This window comes from Abrus precatorius, unplaced genomic scaffold, assembly GCF_003935025.1.
Source record: "Abrus precatorius isolate BTA unplaced genomic scaffold, Abrus_2018 Scaffold3, whole genome shotgun sequence".
NCBI lineage: Eukaryota > Viridiplantae > Streptophyta > Magnoliopsida > Fabales > Fabaceae > Abrus > Abrus precatorius.
The window spans coordinates 33766510-33779781 of record NW_020874373.1 but is presented as its reverse complement, the minus strand read 5'-3'; the positions used below and the strand labels follow the sequence as shown (position 1 = coordinate 33779781).

At 32.4% G+C, this 13272-nt stretch overlaps 1 pseudogene; it reads right to left on the bottom strand.

Moving 5' to 3' along the window:
- Positions 1–2908: 2908 nt before the first annotated feature.
- On the bottom strand, positions 2909–12179 carry LOC113862540 (annotated as a pseudogene).
- Positions 12180–13272: the final 1093 nt, after the last annotated feature.

Below are 13272 nucleotides of genomic sequence, written 5' to 3'. Positions count from 1 at the left end.
TGTTGTGGCTTTCTTTGTGATGATTTTAGCTTTTATATGAAGGAGGGGTACTGACTAATGAGTGAAGCTTTGAAATAGTTCACTTTTTAGAGCTGAACAGGTCAGACACACTGATATTGGCTCCATTTGTTTGTTTCTTTATAATTTAGGCTTTATAATGAACATTTGGCGGCTTCTCAGACTTTTTAATTGGTGCAACTTGTTGGATCTGGACACGGTATTTAAATTTATCTTCTGTGACCATATTTGAAAATTTAACCATATCTTATAACATAGTGCAAGCTTGACTTGGTCATTGCCATTGCTTTCAACCTTTTATGTGATAGAAACTAAAGATTACGTAATCTAGCACTTTTTTTAATGTTATAATTTTCATGCTGTCCATTATCTGCTCTTCATTGCCACTTTGTCTAAGGCATCAAGGAAATTTGAGATAGAGGGCCCCACATTACTTGTCTTAAAAGAGACCAAAAAAAAAAAAACACAATCAAATAAAATCTAGAGCAAACAAAATCTATGTGCTAAAGAAGTAACTAGAAACCATAGCATGATGCAGCTGGCGTTTGGATTCTAGCTCAGAACCAGTTGAGTTATATTTCCATTTTGTGTTTTATGGATTTTCTAATGATCCTTTTAGCACAACACTAAAGAGCTTTATAATTTGAATGCGGTAGCTTTTTTCTCCATGCTATGTTTGATTGGAGGCTGAGCCTTGTTGCAACGTCACATTTGTCTTATGACTTGTTAAAATGATTGGTTCCTATGGGGCATAGAGGTACATGTGACCCTCCTCAGACCCTACAAGGGTGGAAATACTGGTGTTTTGTTATGTTTAATTAAGAAAATAAAAATAAATAAAAATATCGATGGAGTTCATGGAGCCTAAATTTCACCAACAGTCTAATTAATAGATTTCACCTTTCTAACACTATGTTTAAGCAACAATGCGAAGGTAAAAGACAAAAGGCTTACATATGTTTTCATATTTTAACAAATTTTTTGTTTTTGTCTCTTTAAATGATTTTTATTTTTAATCTTTATTACTGATCTGGTTTACTAAAAATCTGCTAGACAGACAGTTTTTTGTTGAATCATATCAACGATAGCGATTAAAAATAATTTGTTAAAATATAGGAATTAAAATAAAATAAAAATTTGTTTATAAGAACCAAAATTAAAAAATCACTAAAATGTAAGGATTAAAAGTATATTCTAAACCAAGATAAAAATAATATCTCTAAACTAATAAAAGTAATGAATACGGTAATTAGGTAAACCAAAGCTCTTACATGTTAATTAATAAGAAATATAATTCTTATATTTCATTTTTTAAAGTTACATTTTACACTTTTTATGTGAAAAAAAAAAGAATGAGAATAACAGTTGGGAGAAGTGGATTTATCTTATGCAAGTGTCTAAGGAATCCAGATGTAGTAGTCTCTTTCAAGCCAAAACGAGGTCAATGTCATTCTTAGTTAATTAAATCTTACAATTTTAAAAGTTAAAACACAAAAAGGAAAGTGCTTTTTGCTCTTGTCAAGGTCATGAAAGACGATTGCTCCAATGCCCCACCTGGGACATAATTGTCCATTTCCAACCACAATCATACTTATAGAATATAAATTTATTCAAATGTTTTTGCAATGTTGTGTCATCAAACTTTGATTAACCATAATTATGTTATCATCTGATGTTGTTTTTATTATCCACACTTTAAAAAGAAAATTCATCATACATTGTGCAGAGATGGTGATGTTTCTGGACCAACTTATCAATCAGTTTCTCCTTGTGACATATTGTAGATGGTCATAAGCTATAATACACCAATCCCAAATAAGATAGGCAATGATTTTATAAGCAATTTTAGAAAGAATTTTATTAACTAAAAAATATTTTACTGATAATAAAAAACTTAAAATATAAAAAATTATTTAGAATATAATTTATTTTATGTATTTTCTGGGTCAAAATCTCAAAATCAAAGTATTTAAAACACGACTTTCTCATGTCATTGTTTTTAACATATCGTAATTTTGTATAACATGCGTAATTTATAAAGCTTAAGTAAATTGCATAAAAATAACGATAATATATACTGATTTCCATAACATAAATGTAGGTTCACTACAGTAAAAAACGTAAAAATATTCTTGCCGACAAATTTGTGTTTTTTTTTATTATAATAAATTACTAAAAATATGAAAAATTTGTCTTCATATTTGATCTATATTATTTGTAATTTTTTTAATGTGCAAGTAATCATCTTCTTATAAAATTATTAAAATTTAACTTATTATAAATTGTTAGTGAACTTATATGCAAATACCTAAAAGAGAAAATAAATATGGCTTAATAAAAGATCAAACCTTTAATATCGAGATCACACATAAGTTTTAAGGACTTAGATTTGTGGTAATTGAACTACAAGTTCATTAATCATTATAATTGTGTGTCTTAAATAGTATTCTTATTTGTCTTCCTTGAATATCAATTCAAGAATAAGAGAAACAGATTTTAGACAAAGCTTGGTCCAGTTGGATGCATTTTATTTGTCTTGACTTAGCAAGAACAGAAACTCTTTTAATAACAATTGGCAACAAATATAAGAGTTGGACAATAAAATAAGCAAATTAAAATGAATGAAAGTGAAAATTACTTTCGTGAGGCACATTTGGCAGGTCTACTTCGACCAACATGCCAAAGAGAGACATTTTTGTCCTGTTTTTACAAAATTCATTATATATTACACATACCGCTCTACTCTTCACATATTTTAAAGTGAACTCAATAAGTTAAGAAAAATATTAAAAATACTAAAATTTGAAGGTACATTGCCTTATATCACAAGCCATATGCTATGTTCTACGTTGTTAGTTACAAGCCAAGCCATAGGAAGCTAATTATCAACTTAAGCTTCTTCTGAGCTACGAAGCAGAGGAAACCTGTGACTATCATCCCTCCTTGAATATTTGACTGGCATGAGAGCTGGATCATTATATGCTTTGGCCAACTTATCATAAAATTCAGACATTTTGGGATCATTTTGGTCTTCTCTGTCCTTCTTGGTCAAACACTGCAGGAGACTAAATTTCATGAGAATGCACAAAATGGAAAAGGAAAAAACTCACAGTTGAACAAAGAATAATCAGAAATATATGCCATTTTGAAGCAGAAGAAAATGCCAAAAGTATATTAGCATCAGGTGTTTCGCTTAGTATAGTGCAACATTTACTCTTGTGAACATCATAAGAACTACAATGCGATGTTAATAGGTGACTTTCATAAGCCTAACCAAGCTATTCCAAATACATGGGATGAATGCATCCTTTACAACAAGTGTCATTGATTACCAGTATTTTTGTTGCTGAAAATTTTAAACAAATTCCACATTAGGCTGATTAACAACTTGATCTCATAATAATATCATGACAATTGAGCATGTATTCCACTTTTCCTCTACATCTAACATCAACTTAAGACCCCCAGTGCTATATTAACTGTCAGATGAAAGTGATTTTACTGTCAATCAATTCCTGATATCAAGTTTGGCCGGAAGACCTGAGTGAACAACTAAATAGTAACCACGATTGCTTAATTCTGAGAGTGACCACATTTTAACAATAGCCATGACAATATCAGCAACGAAAATTGTTTATCAGGGCATGCAAAAGTGCCTTAAATAATCACAACTTCACAAATAAATAAGGGAAGATGAAAAACACAGAAATCATAATCAAGTAATCAACAAAAGAATCAGATAAAATAGCATGAATTGTCAACCACCGTACTTCAGCAGGATAAGCCTTGAAAATAGGAAAGAACCGTTTCTGACAATACTCATTGAATAGAAGTGTGAGAATTGGAAGAGGAAGAGTCAAGGCAGATGCTACTGGAAGCTTCTTCAGCCCAAAAATCCCAATTACTATAATATGCATCAGTACCAATGAAAAAATTGTGCAGTTGTGGACTGTAGGCCAAAACTCTCCTCCAGTCTGGTACTTTGGGACATAAACATTTAAGAGCTGTCACAGAAAGATATTTAGGATATCATAAGAATTTTAGTAATCATAAGAGAATCAAATAATTAATAGTTATTTTAAAGACACAATGAAGCCTTCTACCATGTTTCATCTCTATAGAGCCATGAACTTTCCCTATTTATTTTCCTCTAGAATCATATCAGAGAGAACCAAGAACAAAGGAAAATAATTTAAATTCGTTGACGAAACTATCAGCATTTGATGGAAACATGATCACAATTTTTTTTTCAGCTTTTATGTAGTGGTTAGGGGACTGAGTTCAGGGAAAGGGTGAAATTTTTGGTTTATAACTTACAAAGCACCCACCGGTCCTATACAATTATTTTCTCCCAGAAGAGTTTCATTTGATAGAATCCATTTCTGTCCCATTGAAGAACTTAAATGTTTAAAAGCATGTGATCAACCGCTAGCGATATCACTAGATACAAATGGTTCTATTGTACAATATCATCTTATCTCAGTTTTGCATTGCCTGAGTTATGACAAAAATGAAAGAGTTTTTCATCGCATTGATTCATTGTATAGTGTTGAACTGAGGAAGGAAAAGGAGACTATTGTACGGTAACCAAGAGTGAGAAAGACCAAAGATAATCCAGAAAGCTTAAAACAAATTCAAATTCAGAATATTGCATTTGAATTTTTCCCACCCTCTTGTAGCCATTTTTTTAACGTAACAACAATCGGTTTTAGTTGCCAGAGAGTAAAACGATATGCGTGACAAACTTTAATTATGATCATTTGATAAGATTTATTTTCATCTCTAAGTCAGTACGATCAATTTATCATTTTAAGTGTGCAAAGTGAGCACTTTCAATAAGCAGTTAGTCTGTTTGCCATGTTATTAAATGTATATTATACAACAAAGTCGGGAGATAAATGTATAAATCAAAAAGGGGAAAACAAAAACAGGTCGCAAACCTGGTTCCGGTAAATGATGTATCCCAAACAAAAGTAGACTAAAAGAAATGGAAGTATTAGAGGAGCAAGGATGAAGTATGTAATGCCAAGAAGACCAAAGAAAAGAATCCTGGGAATTTCGCTGTGGTAAGGAATTGATGGTGCCTCAAAATCATCATCGCTATCTCCAATAAAAATTCTATTAATGTAATTGTAAAAAAGTGGAATCAATTGAAATAGTTCAAATGCTATAGTAGTCCATCCGATTGTCACAACATATGCCATAAAGAATGATGCCTGCACAAAATATGGAGTGTAAAATATGAATTTCATATCCTCCAACTAATGCAATAATATCTAATGCACAAGTAATAGATATTTTGTACAAGTAAATAACTCTAATGAAAAATAGCAGTGAATAAAAGAACTATTTATTGACCACTGGAAACAAACTTCTGATAAAGAGACTCAAAACAGTAAGAAAGTTGTCCTATCTTGCAACAAATTATAAATAAAAATCAACTGAAGCTACCATAAATAGAATAACTGTGAGAAACAGAAGAAAACAAATTCTTACCCATAACAAGAGAAGGGGAAAAAGATACCCTTGAATAAGCAGACATTCTACTCCATCAGGCATCAATATACACAAGAAGACAGAATAAACTGTGATTGTTGTAAAATTTTATTATCCTTAACCTTAGCAAAACCTTTATCATTCATATAAAAATAATTTCTTACGAATTGAAAGAGAATATTGGAATAAAATAATTTCAAAGTTTGGTTGCACTCACCCATGCTTCTTTAAGATATAACAGTTTTCCTAGATTCTTTCTAGGTTTGCTCATAAATTTTTATGCATACAGGTAGGAAAGCTCCTTTGAGCTGACATTTTGCCTTTGTTATCATTTTTCTACTGGTTTCTTGCTCTGTTAATGAATTCATTTCAGCATTAAAATTTAGAAAATATTCATGAAACTAAAATGATTTTTTAAAACATCAAGAAATTGTTGCATATATGGAAATGCATCTCACCACGTAGAAAAGAATAACTGATAAACCTGTAAAGTTCACAACATGAGACATTTTCTCACATCAACAAATAATCACACTTGTCATTCCACAGAAAAGCATTCCCTCAAATGGTGAGAACTTTAGGAAATATAGCACAAATTTGAGTAACTTACGAAACAAGTCATTATTCTTACCTGTGCTGGTACAGCTTCAGCAAGGACTCTGGGAAACTCTTTGGGCTCAAGAAAAACTGTCAATCGATAGAGAGCTGACCCTGACAGTACATTTGCAAAGAAAATGTTCCATATGGTAAACCGTAATACTTTAGAGCATGCACTTTTTTGTATCTGACTCCATGATATATATCCTTGCAAGGATGAAAGCATGATCATAATAGGCGGCACAAAGGTCAGAAACACTTGAAGAATCTGAATGGGAAGGAATCCTGTTATAACTTGGCTTACAACTGCCCTGCAAACAAATATTGGAAAACTCTCTCAGTTGCTTCTTACATAAATACAATAATATTTAGTTTTTTTTTTTAATAAAAGTAGTCTTTATTGGTAGACTCAGAAAATTCAAAGGAAGAGGCACAAGAATACTCCTAAAACAGAAAAAACCAGGAAAAGTACAAAAACATTAAAAAACAAAAGCATCAACTGAAGACAGATCTCCAATCCCTTTATTGTATAAAGACACTCAACAACCACCACCACCACCACCACCAACCCTAGTCCCACTATATGAAGACACTCAATGATAAAACAAACAAAAAAGACTTTAAGAAAGACATGAAGAGGCTGGAAAACAAGTCTTTACCAAAGATGTGCACTTAAATTTGGGATGAAAAATAATTATCATTCCTCATGTGATTCAAATGCACATGTGATTATATATTGATCTGACTCTAGCGTGCATAAGTAGAGGAAGAAAAAATTTGAAATTCTAGAGGTATTAGTTCCAACTTACATTCTCAATATGCTTCTCAGAGAAGGAAACATGGTTTCCAACTGATCAAGATGGGTAAGACCTTGTACTAGAGCAACTGGTATTAAAAATAGAATTGTAAGAGCACTGCTGACAACAAAAGCCACCAGTTTGCTGATCCATCTTTTAATGAAGGTGACAGAAAAGAAAGGCCAATAAACATCATGAGGCTCTGGAGCTTGCTCAGTTATCCAGTTTGTAGGATTGACACCTTCTTGAATGTTTAAAGCTATTGCAGCTCCAAATCGTGATTTAAATGAGACAAAGGCAGCTGGAACTTCCTTTGAAATTGAAAGTAATTATTAAATAAGTGGATATATTGGATATTCAAATTAACCATAAAAACTTGTAAGTATAACTAGTGTAAAATGGAATATCAATGTACGAAACTTTTCAAAATCCAAAGGTAGTATTCAACAGATAATATGCAGAAAATAAAGATCATGCAGAATCAAAACCTGATTACATGAGTCACATGACTAGTTTGTTTTTATTGGTTTAAGTTTGGCATTGGGTAACAAAATGGTATATTAAGTCTTATTTTCCATCAAAAGAAAGAAATTTTTTCAGTTCAGGGTATAGTTGACAGCTCTGGAAACTCCTTGCTCCATGGCCCAATCAAATACATTTTAAGTTTTTTTTTTTTTTTTTTGGTATTTTATTTTCTTTTGGACAAATTTGTGCTATATGAATTATTTACACTCTTGATTCTACTTCCCCCTATGTGATGCACATGAGCGAGTTCTCACTCCTTTGATATTCATTCCATTCACGTTTACTTTATTTTGACATTTTACTATTTAAAATAGAGACTAAATCTTTGAAAGTAAAATCCTAATTCACCAGGTTTAAGCATCCACTAAACTGTGTTCATGTCAGGAGTGGACAGTTCAGGATGTGCAGCATTGATCCTTAATAAAGTAGGTTTAGACACCTTCATCCTAGTTCTTCTACTTTTTCCCATTCATATTGTATTTCTCCAATATCATTTAAACCTTCTTTTTGAAGGTGAGGCTGTACAAATATTGTGCTGCCACTGCATTGTGCCAGTATTAAACATATACATAAGAATGAACAGAATCGATTATGAACAGAAAAATTTGGGTAATAAGTTCACTTACTGATGCTTTGATTTAATTAATTATTAAATGAAATGATTATCCAATTATTTGATTTGATGTTATATAGGGTGTAAACCATACCAAATATTAAACAGCCCTATAGGAAACACAATTAATTATTACTCAATTCTTGAAGATTATTAACGCCTAGACGTGATACTTACCTTTCCTGACATTCTTACATTATCTGCAATGTCTCCTAATGTCCTTTCATATTGATCTAACATATCAACTTTATGCCCAAAAAGTCCAAAACATCCATCTCGCCTATGCCTTTGAGGAGTATTATCTTCATGTTTTAGGTGAGTAAGTCTTTTGTACAGTCTCTCTGCATCAGTCTGTGTGGAATAATAAACTTTAATAGTTAAAACTACAATGAAGTTAATATTGGTAAAAAAAAAAGATTTGAATTTAGGTACAACTAAATATTTCTCAGAAATTCAAAGCTTCACAATATATGATGACTGATCCAAACCCAAACTCACCACCAGCCCTATGCCAATCAAAACATCTATGAACCTATAAGCTTCACATTTTATCTGAGGAGAGAGGATATAATATCTAACAAAAGACCAATCCATCGGGCTCGGTTGCTATATAAATATAATAAAAAATAATTGGTACACGAAAAGCATTTATGAACCTTCACCTAACCACTTAAACTTTCATTATTGGTGAGGAGTTCAATCCATGTCACCCCATCTTTTGAACAAGAGCTAAGTTTTAGTACAAGGTAGGATGAGCCTGTGCACTGTCCACCCAGCTCAAGGTTCATACCAAAAAATTATTGGCAGGAAGGTTTTTAACGTTGTCAAGGAATAATTCCACCTTATTCAATGGCCAAAGAATGGATTTCAATCTTGACTTATTATCAGTATTCTGTATGTAAAAGCATCACTCCAAAGGAACTCACACAACACATTAAGGAGGAATCCAACCAACACAATTTTTTTTCATCATTTAGCCACACTAAATAACTTGAGTCACTTTCTATTCATGGAACCAGCATGAGATTTCACCCAACAATGAGGTGTTGAAAAGAAATTACCTAAGAATATGTTGCTGGTATTCTTCTCATTAAGATATAAGTAGGATAAATAGAAACATTGCAAAAAAGCAAGTTGGATTTAAATATAGAAGGAAAGCTGTTAGGAGTTAGGAAGTTAATTGGGACAGTTATTGTAGTTAGTTAGTAGAAGGGGTTTGTGAGGTAATCAAATATGAGGAAGAGGATGTATGGGAAGCGGATTGTTTCATTTGTAAATTGAACTTGTGCTCATTGTGAAAGGAGAAATCTTTGGAGGAGTTTAAAATCAAGTATGCGCTCACCATGTTGAATTTGGGCTTTAAGCCTAACTCAAGCCCAAGAATTAGCTCATAAGATAGGGATTGTTTTAACCTTTATTAGCTCTTATTTAGCCATATCTATAATTAATGTGAGGCTTCAACAGATACTTTGAAGACATATAATTTCAGGATTATGTAGAATTTGAGGCACTATAACAGAACCACAAACGATGCAGAATTAAGCAAATGTCTAGAGAAAAAAAATGAATCAATTAGAACTCCATAAAACTGCTTACAACTAGAATTTGAAGTTTGCTGCTTCGACGGACAACCGAGTGTGAATGATAAGTAGAAGGGTGATACTCCAGGAAGAACTGCTCAACAGTATTGGTACAGGTGCTTCCATGTGGAACAGGAATAGCTCTTACTAATATGGTAAACTGATGAGGCTCAGGCTTGGATGAATAGAAGCAAGCAATTCTTTTGGATGAAATATACTCGTACTCCTGCAAATGGCATTAATATCAAGCATGAAATTCATTCACTATCTTTATAGTTTGAGAGAAATGGAAATGTGTGACAGCTCATACAAAGAAAACTTGGATAATAATAACTTACATAATAAAGAAGAATGCAGACAAATCCAGTGAAAACATATGCGGCGCAAAAATGGGTCCATAACCTTGAGAAAGGTCAAATCTAGAGATCAGAGTTCCCACTTCCCATGTTATAACTTACATAAAAATCAACAACACGTGAAGAATCTTTCATTTATACAAGTTGTGTAATTACAACAGCAAATATATATATTTATTTGTTTATTTATTTATTTTTCAGAATTGTTAGGATGGACTTGCATATTTTGGGGAAGAAAATAAGTACTTAAAAAACCAGGACTTCACAATGTAAATGCATGACAATGGTAAATCAGTCTTGTTATCAGAACTTCCTTTTCCATTCATGGGAGGAACAGGGAGATCTGAATAAGATTTGAAACCACAATGGTATATCTTTTAAGCAGAAATGAAAAAGTGAATGAAAAGTTAATTGTTGAACATAACTAGCAACCTGATGTCATTCAATGAAATAATATTTTTGCACAATTATAAAATCAGCTCAATCTGAGAATTGAAAAAATATAATAGTATAAAAACAATAATTATAACTGAGATTACATAAACCAAACACTCTTGATACCCCAGTCTTGAAACACCCTATGCATAGTCAGTGGAAAATCTTTGAAATGGCTGTTTAATAACCATGCCATTGACATACCTTGAAGTTTTCAACTTCCAGCATTTAGTGATAGGATGAATGGCTCATTCCTAATTTCGTTCAGTGATTTCCTTTTAACACTTTATATAACAAGTTTAAAAAACTAATGGTCAAACACCCAAACTAGAGGAGAAAGGTGGAGAGAAGGGAAATAAATCTAACTTCTTAAATAATTTGTTGTAGAATATCATGATGCTGGAACTCCAAATATCAACTAGGTTTGTTTTCAAAATCTCAAAATGTACAAGCACTCCATAAGGGAGTCTCCCATTAAGTTGACAGCTCTCCATGAAATGCTGATAAGTTTTAATTCATAACTGGGAATTATATGCAAGATTAACAACTTATGCACAGTGACTGCAAAGATTAATTCAAGAATATTGGAAGCATTGTAAACAACCATAAGCAAGTTAAAAGATAAATCCATCAGGTGGAGTTCACAAGACAGTCAGTAAATGGTCATTTTAGGGAAAAATCTGACTGTTTTCACATCTTTTAAGCACTCAGATCCTACCATGCATGTGAGAAAAAATTAAAGAAAGAGTATACTTTTCAGTTCTCATCACAAAGCTCATCCCAATAATTCATATAAACATAGCAAGGAGTTCACATATATGCAGATTCGTCAATCAGAATATCAGACTTCTTGAATTTGACGCCAAAATAGAACCAATAAATTAATATTTCATATATGCTTATATCTTTCTAATGAATAAATAATACATAAAGATTTAAGATCATCTTGATCAATAATATTCACCTGTTTGAACCATTGTTAACGTTAGAAATACTGAAGGAATCCAAAGACTTGTTTTGAAAATCAGAATTATCTCGAAGCTGACTCCCCATATAATTAATCGGAAGAAGAATCAGTATCCCAACAATTCCACCAAAAGTAAATATTTTCAAACTGCACAATACCGTAAAGAGCAATGAGGATCAGCTAAACCAAAAAAGACAACAACGAATAGAAAGACCAACATATATTTTAAAGAAATTCAGATATAAGAGTAGTTAGAGGTTACGGATGGATATATTATATCATATGGACAACAATATTAAAATTCACTTCAAGTTAACTAATGAAAATACATTTGAATCAAATTTACAACAGGGTATAAATGATGACAAAGTGAGTCCAATTCTAATGCAGAAACCACCTATGCTTTTTACTTATACTAAGTATGCATGAACTTGGTTAAGCCACAGAATAGCGTTTAATAAGAAATGACACGATACTTCTTGGAACCTAGAATCAACTGAATAATTTAAATCACCTAAAGACAAATATGCGCATGAAGACAAAAGCATCTAATCCTGCAGTTGATAAAAATTCTTCTTCAGAGGGCTCCCATGCTTTTCTCACCCAACCAGCAGTAGGTATCAAATGTTCCAAGTCACATTGATCACCCTCTTGACGTTTTCTTTGGGAAACTAAGCGTGGTGCATAGACAGCAACATTACCAGGTTGCTTCCTCAATATAGAGTAGAGGGTGAAAAATATAAAACATAGGCCAAGGTTAATTCCAACTGAAGTTAGAAGAGCAGAAAGAATCATTATTGAAATCTGGTTCAAAACCAGCAGACCAAATCTGCACCTGACAACACAACTGTATTCCTGACTCCTGAAATCAAATAAAATGAAACTCTCAATTGTTGAATCTGAATAAGGAACACATGTCCAAATAATCACACTTTGAACCCAATTTAGTAAAGTGAAATCACAAGAGGACACAATCCACTTCCCAGAAGAAGGAGAAAACCAATTAAAACATTGTACATAGCATCAGATTAGAGGAAGTAATTTTGGCAACTCAGAAAATCTAATCTTCCTTCTGCTGTTGGCTTAGATTATAGAGGAAGTAATTTTGGTATAGATTAAGTTTTGGAGTTGGACTTTCAAAAGTTAATTGTACATAGCATTAGTGTTTATGCTAATTGTCCATATATATTACATTTTCCATCCCCAATGTTTGAGCCTATACAGTAAACTGTACACAGTATATAAGCTATGCAATGGACTGATCAATTATTACACTGTATCTTCTCTTATATACACAACCCTTAAGTTGAAAATTCTAGAAACAAAAACCTTGAGACATTCTCATTCTAGGAAAATACTATATCATAATGATGCATTATAGTTTACCTTAACCCAAAAGAAAGTTGTTTATGGTACAAACTCCAGGAACTCCGCTATGAGCAGAAATCTTTGCCTTAAAAACTCTCCAGTAATTCAGCATGGAGGTAGAACTGCATAAGGTTGATACAAGATTGCAGATTCAGGTTTATCGACAGTTCATGAAACGGATCTACATCCAAAGTTTCCTTTAAAAAAATAAAGCAATTTTCTTAGAACTATAAAGTTGCAACCATGCAAGGGTACGTTGCTTTACAAATTTTTGATAGAAATGACAATAAGGCACATGCAAAGATTCATAAAGAAACAAAGATCATGTAGTATAGACCAAATGATAGAATTGTGAAGAGAGAACCTGATTACGAAGCACATGAGAAATGCATCATCGAGAACATTGTTTGTGAAAATGAGCATGCACATGCACATGCACGTCAACATTCTCCGGCTTTTTTTGGTGGCAATCATGAAACCCCACGCCACTTGTCAATTAAACATTGCTTTTAAGTTTTAC